General features: G+C 38.2%; 1 pseudogene; it reads left to right on the forward strand.

Annotated features, from left to right (window-relative positions):
- Window positions 1-1,027: 1,027 nt before the first annotated feature.
- On the forward strand, window positions 1,028-8,218 carry LOC143645743 (protein S100-A10 pseudogene; annotated as a pseudogene).
- The last annotated feature ends 262 nt before the right edge of the window (window positions 8,219-8,480 follow it).

The following is an 8,480-nucleotide window of genomic DNA, read 5'->3' on the forward strand; positions in this document are numbered from 1 at the left end:
TATCCTGTCTGCCCTTAACTGTCCCCATTTTCTACCTTTAGATGATAGGGCCAATTGCTATGCTACCCTGATAGTAAATAAAATAAGAAAAAGTGTACCAGTAATTGGTCATTTTTTAAAATAAGAGTTAACCAGATTTACCTGTTCTGTAGCTACATTAGGGTTTTTTAAGCCCAAATTGTAATCACCATAAGGTAATCTGACTAATAAGCACAACTGTACTTTACACTGTAAATAATTTCCCGCACACATGTACACCTGCACATACTTAGCATAAACAGGCACATTTATCTATTCTTAACTTTATGTGGGCTACTTCCCTGGCTAGCCTTTTTGTGATCTATCTTTTTCAGCATCAGAAATGTTTTCAACATCTAAGCATCTAATAAAACTCTATGCTACATCAAGTTTTCCCCACAGAATACTTTGCAGCCAATATATTCTTTTTCATCCTACATGTTGTGGGCAGACCAATGACTATAGAATCATTCTAAATTTAGTTGGACAGTCAGTTCTCTAGATGTTTTTACCTCATCTATTAGCTGACTAGAGTAACCCACTGATACCTCATTAGATTTTTGTCCTTAATGCCTTATAGTTGTGCCTGTAGGTTTGCAAAAGAACTAGGAATTCCCAAACTTCGAACTGAGTTATTTTCCAACAACATTACTTCCAAAGAAGATTTAAAATGGTTTTTATATTTATTACCACCAAAAAAGAATTGCTCAAGTCTCCTTAGTATCATCCCACTCAGCAGGCTTTACACGCCTTGAACAGGGGTCAAATTAGGAGCCTGTGCCATTTCCCGGGACACTTGGGGGCATGATGTTTTGAAGGAGGAGAAGGAAATATGAGGAAGCAAGGCCTTGACATTTGGAAAGCAAGAGACTTCATTTGGCAAGATGACATTTGTGTGTTTCTCTCTTTGGTCGTTGTTTCTCTGTAATGCTGGAACTGTCAGCAAGCGGCTGAGATTCTGCATCTTATTTTGAGTAAGCAGTTACCATAAGGAGGTGGGGCTGCCATAATGTTAGCAGCAGCAGGAGCAGCAGGGACACAGATTTTGTGGTTTCCTGTTGCTGCTTTCAAAAGCCCGACTTCTTATGTGCTACCAAGCAGAAGAATGTGGCCTAGTAGCCTCCAAGGTGAGCTATCAACTATGCAATTTCCCCACTCCCCAAAATAAAACAAGACATCCTACATTCTGGAGGGAAAGACAGGCTAAATATATATCCTAGCTACACAGAGTAGATCTGATGGCAAAGACTCTGGTAAAAAGGCTCAACGGAGAGATAGAGGGAGAACAGAGGTGCTGCAGGCAGGACACACATATCAAACCAAGTTTGGTGAGCAGCAGGCTGGTACTGAGCTCGAGGAGATGGGTTAGAGTCACAAAGGAGAGTGCCAGGCTGAGTAACCGCAGAGTCACTGAATCAGCCAGATGTCCACTTGCCAGTCAGTGTCATGATACCCTAAAGAATGCAGAATCCTGGGAAGGCAAAGAATAAGCTCTGCTGAGAAGATTCCAACAACATTATCTGAGGGGAAAGAGAAAAAGAGAGGAGTGTTGAAAGGATGATGGAGGATGCAGTCCCTGGTGAAAACCTGCCCATGTGCAGGCAGAGAAATTAGAAAAACAATTAAACAGCAGTATATACTGAAATGATGCAAATGGAAAATTACCTCTGATAATAGAAAGAAGCAACTGTTTAACCATTCACCAGTTACCCAATCAAATCTCTTCTTTCTGCTGGGCTCTAAGACCAGCCACTTACTTGAGTACCTTTCAGGTTTTAGAGGTATAATTACATTCCTGTCCCACACATAACTTTCTCTACCTGGTTTGAATTTAGTTCATTTCTACATCTTCCATTCTGCTTTTTGATATGTTTTTCGAGTCACCAATTTGGTTCATCTCAATGGACTCCACATACTGCCTGTAGCCTCTCCCCAGATATAACAACCTAGACTCCAACCTCAGCTCAGCCCTTGGACTCCATAGCACACTCATTGCTCCCCTTTCCCATGGGACCTGACTCAAGGTTCTGATGTCTTGACTGTAGGCCACACCCCTCATCCCTTAGGCTTTGCTGTCCTGCCCTGATCCAGTGATGGTCTCCACAAAAGTTGGATTCACCTGATTCACTCCCCTTGCTGATCTTAAGTAACTCTTCTGACTTAGTGTAGGTCCCCTGAAACAGGCTTCAAGTGCAAGTGGTTTATTTTGGAGGTGTTGCCAGGAAATATCAAAGAGAGATGATACCAATTGGAAGTGATAGAGGAAAGGTAGGAAGCCAATGACAGGTAAGCCATCAAGCAAATTACCACTCTGGGCAGCTAAAGCTTGATCTCACTAGGTAACTCTAGGAAATAGATAGAACATATACTACAGAGTCATCCCAGCAGAGGAGCTGGGGTAGTTATCCATCAGTTCTTCTCTGACATTGTTTGAAGACCGCCTCTCAGGTTATAATTTCCCAGCACTTCCAGTTTATGCCTCACATATGTTGAGTGGACACCAGTGGGCAAAGAAAGTCTACAAGCAAAGAGTTGCAAATACTGGCAGTCAGATGTTGGTCTTCTGCATAGAAATGGTAAGTGCTAAGGGGATATGTGCAGGATACTGACAGTATCTGCCAGTCTCCAATTGTGGTAGCTTGAAACAGTATGTACCACAGAAAAATATCTTCTTAAACATAATTCCTTCCTGTGGGTGTGAACCCATTGTGAGTAGGGGATTTTGACGAGGTTACTTCAAGTAAGGTATGGCCCAATTCAATTAGGATTGGTCTTAATCCTATTACTGGAGTCTTTTATAAGCAAAATGAAAGTAAGACATAGAGACAAAAAGCACAGAGGTAGCAACCAGAAGTTGAAATCAACAGAACCTGGAAGAGAAGGGAGGGGCTAGAAGAAGCCACCATATGCTTTGCCATGTAACAAACTAAGCACCCAGGTTTACAGGCAGGCAGCCCCAGAACACCAGAGTGTGGGGAGAAAGCATAACCCTGATCATGCCTTGATTTGGACTTTCTCTTAGGCTCAAAACCATGAGTTAATAAATTCTCATTGTTTAAGCCAGCTCATTGCATGGTATTTGCTTGAGCAGCCAAGGAAACTAAAACACAAAGCATGGGTCACACCTGCCATCTGCCTTTCTCTCTCTCTCAGAATGCACCTAATGTCATACTCTAGCTAAACAAATCTCTATTTCTTCTTCTGACCTTGATCAATAACCATATACTTCTGCTACCTAAATTCAAAACATCGTTCAGTTCTTCATACATGCTAGGGGCCACCATATTCTGGATACTGTACTAAGTACTGAATATACCAAAATGAATAAGACATGATTCTTACTTTCTGGGAGTAAATTAGGGTACAAAATTATCTTCTTCCCAGCTCTGCCTGCCAAAAGAAACCCACTTCCCAATTTCTTTTTTTATACACTGTCCTCACTTTTCTAAGACACTTAGGTTCACAACCATGCACATAGTAGGGCTTCCAGTATGTAGTTGCAAGATCCATCATCTTCGGGTAATCCCTCTTTCAATCAACCTCTAAGGACCTTCAGTTTTTTTCTTGATTAGCGTATTCTTGATTAATTCCTTCCCATTCTAACTACCCACAAACAAGCAGGCTTTCATTACTTCAATGTCAGATTATTCTTAGTCCCAACTAACACCCCTAACTTTCCATCTTTTAAGTTCCTTCCCAAAAAGAAAATCTTTCCCAATGATGAATCTTTCTAAAACATGTCCTTTTCTTCCTTTCTATTCTTACATGTTTCATGGAGTCTCAAGGCCTTCCCCAACTATTCTAAATTCTACTTCTCCAACTTCACCTTAAACTGTAACCTTAAATGAATCCTCTATATAAGGCAATTTAATCTGTCCCCTGTGATTTGCCCACAGTCTCCATACTTATTAGTCTCACCATTTTCCCATCTTGAATAATTTTCTCTTCCCTACACCAAATCACACCCAGATTTAGAGATAAATTAGAGATCCCATCTTCCTCTGAAGCTTCTGACCATTCCAATACGTGCTGATCCTTCTCAACACACTCTGTTATTGTGCGTACTAATAATTTGACATTTGAAACATTATTTGCATATAATTTATGTCTACTTTAGTAATCATAGTAGCTACTTATTAATGAACATTTAAGTGCAAAGATCTTTTAAAATTTTATCTCTTTTAATTTCACAGCAATGCTATGAAGTCGCTATTATTTTTTACTATTTTAACATGAAGAAATTGAGCATCAGAAAGGATAAAGAATGTGTTGAAGAAAAACGAGGCAGAAATTTTCTGAAGTATTTAAATTTGAAATTAGATCTGCTTGGCTCTTAACGGCTATAGTAGCCTCCCGATAAAATTATAAATTTACCAAGAACAAAGACCAATCTTATTCCTTCTTCATAGACAATGTTTTGCATGGTAGGAGTGAAATTAAGCCATTCCTTTAAATTTGGGGGTATTTTCATTAATGTCTTTGAAAGGCATTGCAAGGGAACTTCACTGCGGACTTTTTTTTTATGTACTTTGTTTCAGAAATTGTGAATGTCTCTAAAAAGTTGGCATTGCCATGTTTGGTAAATCTACAGATCTGGAAACTCAATGAAATTATGAACAATGTGTGTCCATCCATCACTGTATTCCTCTGCTTAACACAATTTTTTTTTGCTGAATGAATGAATATTTTGGAGGCCATATGCCCATATGAGGGCAAGCTCATCTTAGATAAAAGTATTGAGGCTATTGGGCATCATAGTGTGTTGAGTGAACTGAAATTCTAAATACATACAAGGCCAAGCCATTTAGAATAAAGAAAGCAAGATGTTCTTTCTGCCCTGGACATTTGGTTGTGGACTTGGCTTCTTACACTGATGCCTGAGGAAAGACTGTGATTTTTGTTTATTCCTAATATGCAACCTTCTTACATGAGCAGAACAACTGAGTCAGCATCCCATTCTACGATATCTATGTGTTTCCCTGTTGCAGCCCTTAGCAGAATATTCGGCTTTAACCCTCTGCTGGCTGGCATGTTTCTCAGGGGTGCTGACTGACACATCAAAAGTGAACAAAATATTAGATCAAAATAAAAAATAATTAAGAAGCTGGAACACTTGGAATTAAGCAGGGCAGATATTCATAGGAAATAAATTTGCTCTAATCAGGATTTTTTACTGCAAAGTAATTTGTGAAAATCCCTAGAATCAAGAAGCTGGTTTTATGACTATACGCTCCCATGTACTATAATTGAAAATTATAGAAAAGCACATACATGTTTTCCTTTTGTTTACCATTATCCAGAGGAAAAAGATATTAAAAATATGAGCAGTCCAGAGCATGTTTTCTCAGCCTCAGATCCGTAGGGGTTGGATAATACTTTGTTGTGGGGACTGTCTTATGTCATAGGATGTATAGCAGCATCTTTGACCTCTACTCACTGGATGTCAGTTGTTTTCCTCCCCTAGTTGTGGCAACCAAAAATGTCTTTAGATTTTACCAAATGTCCCCTGGGAGCAAAATTGCTGCCTCCACCCACACATCCCCATTTAGAATTACTGGTCTAGAGTAAATGCATTTAGCTCATCAGACACAACCATGCTTTGGGTGAAATAACCTAACATTCATTTCTCCTTCCCTGGTGCTAGCCATATTAGACACTGTTCTCTGTATCTGCTTTATTTTCTTTGGAATATTAAACCTGCATTGATGATACAAATATACTTGTTGCTAGAAATGGAATGCCCTTTATGTCAGGGCTTTCTAAACTGTTATCCATGGATGGCCTTCAAAAAGTTCTATGAACACTTCAGCATTGACTCCAAGATGCTGGGTGCATAGGCATTTTGTTTTCTGAGGAGAAGTTTCCAGGACTTCAAAAGATTCTCGAAGTTGTCTAAGACCCCCAAACAGATGAAACAATATTGCTCAGTGTAAAGTAGTGAATTACAATCTTATTATTTATTAGACGGATGTTGTAATTTGTAAATATTTTTATATGTCCCTCCTTCTTTCACAACTTCTAAGTGTAAATGAGAGGTTCATTTGTTTGTAAATTTGATTACTGTAATTATATTCTTTGGGTTTGGTCTCCTTCAGGTTACCTAGCAACTTAATGTCTCATTCTGTAATGCAGAAACTTGATATTCTTGCCCATAAGTAATAGTCCCAAGTACTTCTCATCACCATCCCCAACCATCAAATGTGAGAAACCTCATGTTTCTGTGTCCTCCTTCTAAGGGTGGGATGTGTTACCAAACCACAGTGCTGATTTCCTGCAGAGAAGAAATTCTGCTGGTAGGGACAATTGTTTAGCTATTTCCTTGAAGTAAATTAGATTTATAATTGACTCTCCATAGCCTCATCAAGTAACTTCTGGATCAAGAGCATCCAAGAGCAAGATGCCCGACTAGGTTTAGAAGTAAGATCGAAATGACCAAGACATAGAGGGAGAACAACTGACCTACATGAATTCAAAACTATAGTTTAAGTTCATTAGTAAATTCAAAACTATAGTTTTAGTTCATCAGTACTATTACTGGCCCAGACTTTGGGATAACTCTCATGTTCAGTGCCCCTAGAGGGTTGGAAGACTTCTGTGGAAGATTTTACAATTAGAATTATACATCTAACCTTTGGTAAAATTACAAAATTTTTATACCATTAAATCCGAGGAGCCCAAGTCATTTATTTTCTTCTATTGCCAAATTGTACTTGCATCATTATTCAGTAGTAATATTCAAGAGCAATAGCTCACCACAGCAAATAAACATTGCAAGAACTACCACTTATAGGCAGGAAATGTATTGCATTTATTTCTCCTAAAATAAGGATAAGGCCTAAAGAAGATTTTTATCATAATTTCAACAACTGCCCATCTGCAAGTTTATCATCCTTAGATCAAAACTTTTTCTTTCTCATCCTTTCTTCAAAATCCCTAAATAAAACTTAACTATAAACAAATATAAAAATATTTCATTTTATTATTACCTCCCTTAGGAATGCCTTCATTTTCTGTCTTTTGATTCAAGTTATGGGTTTCTTTTTCATTTAAAATTTTCGTGCTGCAAAAAATATAAAAATGAAGGGTCTGACTTGTCGCAGGTTATCTCATCATGAAGTCCTTTATTTCAAGCTGTTGTAGCAGAGAAATAGACAACATAAATAATTTGAATGAGTAAGGGAGTATTTCGTCTATATTTTCAGTGATACCAAATGGGAATAGCAAAGAAGTCTGGATTTGGTTTATGCTCAGACAGCTCTTTCCTTTTGAAAACATGCTTGAATTGAGAAAAGCTTGTAAAGATTTTGTAGCTCAGCAGTCTCAGAAAATATTGGAGATCCCATTTCTCCTTGCACCCCTGTTGAGTTATAGACTAGATAAACACATACTAATTAAAGTTTTCCTGATTTTTAAAATTTCTATAGATATTTCTAAAAACATCACTCCTTGCTGATATAAAAGAAGAAAATATCAATATGTCCTCATAACTGAAGATAAATACCAAATCCCCTTTAATGTTCACCAAATTGAGTAATCTGAGTATAGGAAAATAGTCCATTTTTCTATTTACTGAATGAATTCTCTCTAGGAGAAATTTTGTCTATACAGCAGTTAAGCCTCTCAGTCTTCCATGGAGTAAAAATTCCAAGCAGAATAATCAGTGCGTCTTAGAGCAAAGCTGACTGGCTATAAACCTAACATAGGCTTTGGAACTATAAGACCCGATTTGATTCCCAACTTCATCATTTAGTAGCTATGTGACTTTGGATAAATTAGTTATCCTCTCTGACTCTCAGTTTTGCAATAGAAAAATGTGAACAAAAAATGCACCTCCATACTGGCTCCGCAGCCTAGCTCCCGAGCGACTGCCACGCCTCGGAAGAAGGTTTCAACAGACCTCACCGAAATACCATCTCAAATGGAACATGCCATGGAAACTATGATGTTTGTGCTTCACAAATTCGCCAGGGATAAAGGCTACTTAACAAAGGAGGACTTGAGAGTACTCATGGAAAAGGAGTTCATCGGATTTTTGGAAAATCAAAATGACCCTCTGGCTGTGGACAAAATAATGAAAAATCTGGACGAGTGTTGAGATGGCAAAGTGGGCTTTCAGAGCTTCTTTTCGCTAATTGCTGGGCTCACCATTGCATGCAATGACTATTTTGTAGTACACATGAAGTAGAAGGGAAAGAAATAGGCAGAATTGGGGAATTAATTCCACCCTCACCCTCATAAGAATTATCCCAAGAGCCACTTAAAAAATCTGCCCTACAGCTACCCTTTGCATAAGGATTTCAGAACAGATTGGGTCCTTAGAAAATGTACAAATAAAATCCAGCTCCCATTTGACAAGCAGTAAAAGAAAAGTCAATTAAATGCCAGATAAGCTTTTAAGTTTTATATTGTTTGCATCCTCTTGCCCTCAATAAACCAATTTCTTTTTTAATATCTAAAAAAAA

The sequence above is a fragment of the Tamandua tetradactyla genome, chromosome 9 (assembly GCF_023851605.1).
Source record: "Tamandua tetradactyla isolate mTamTet1 chromosome 9, mTamTet1.pri, whole genome shotgun sequence".
NCBI lineage: Eukaryota > Metazoa > Chordata > Mammalia > Pilosa > Myrmecophagidae > Tamandua > Tamandua tetradactyla.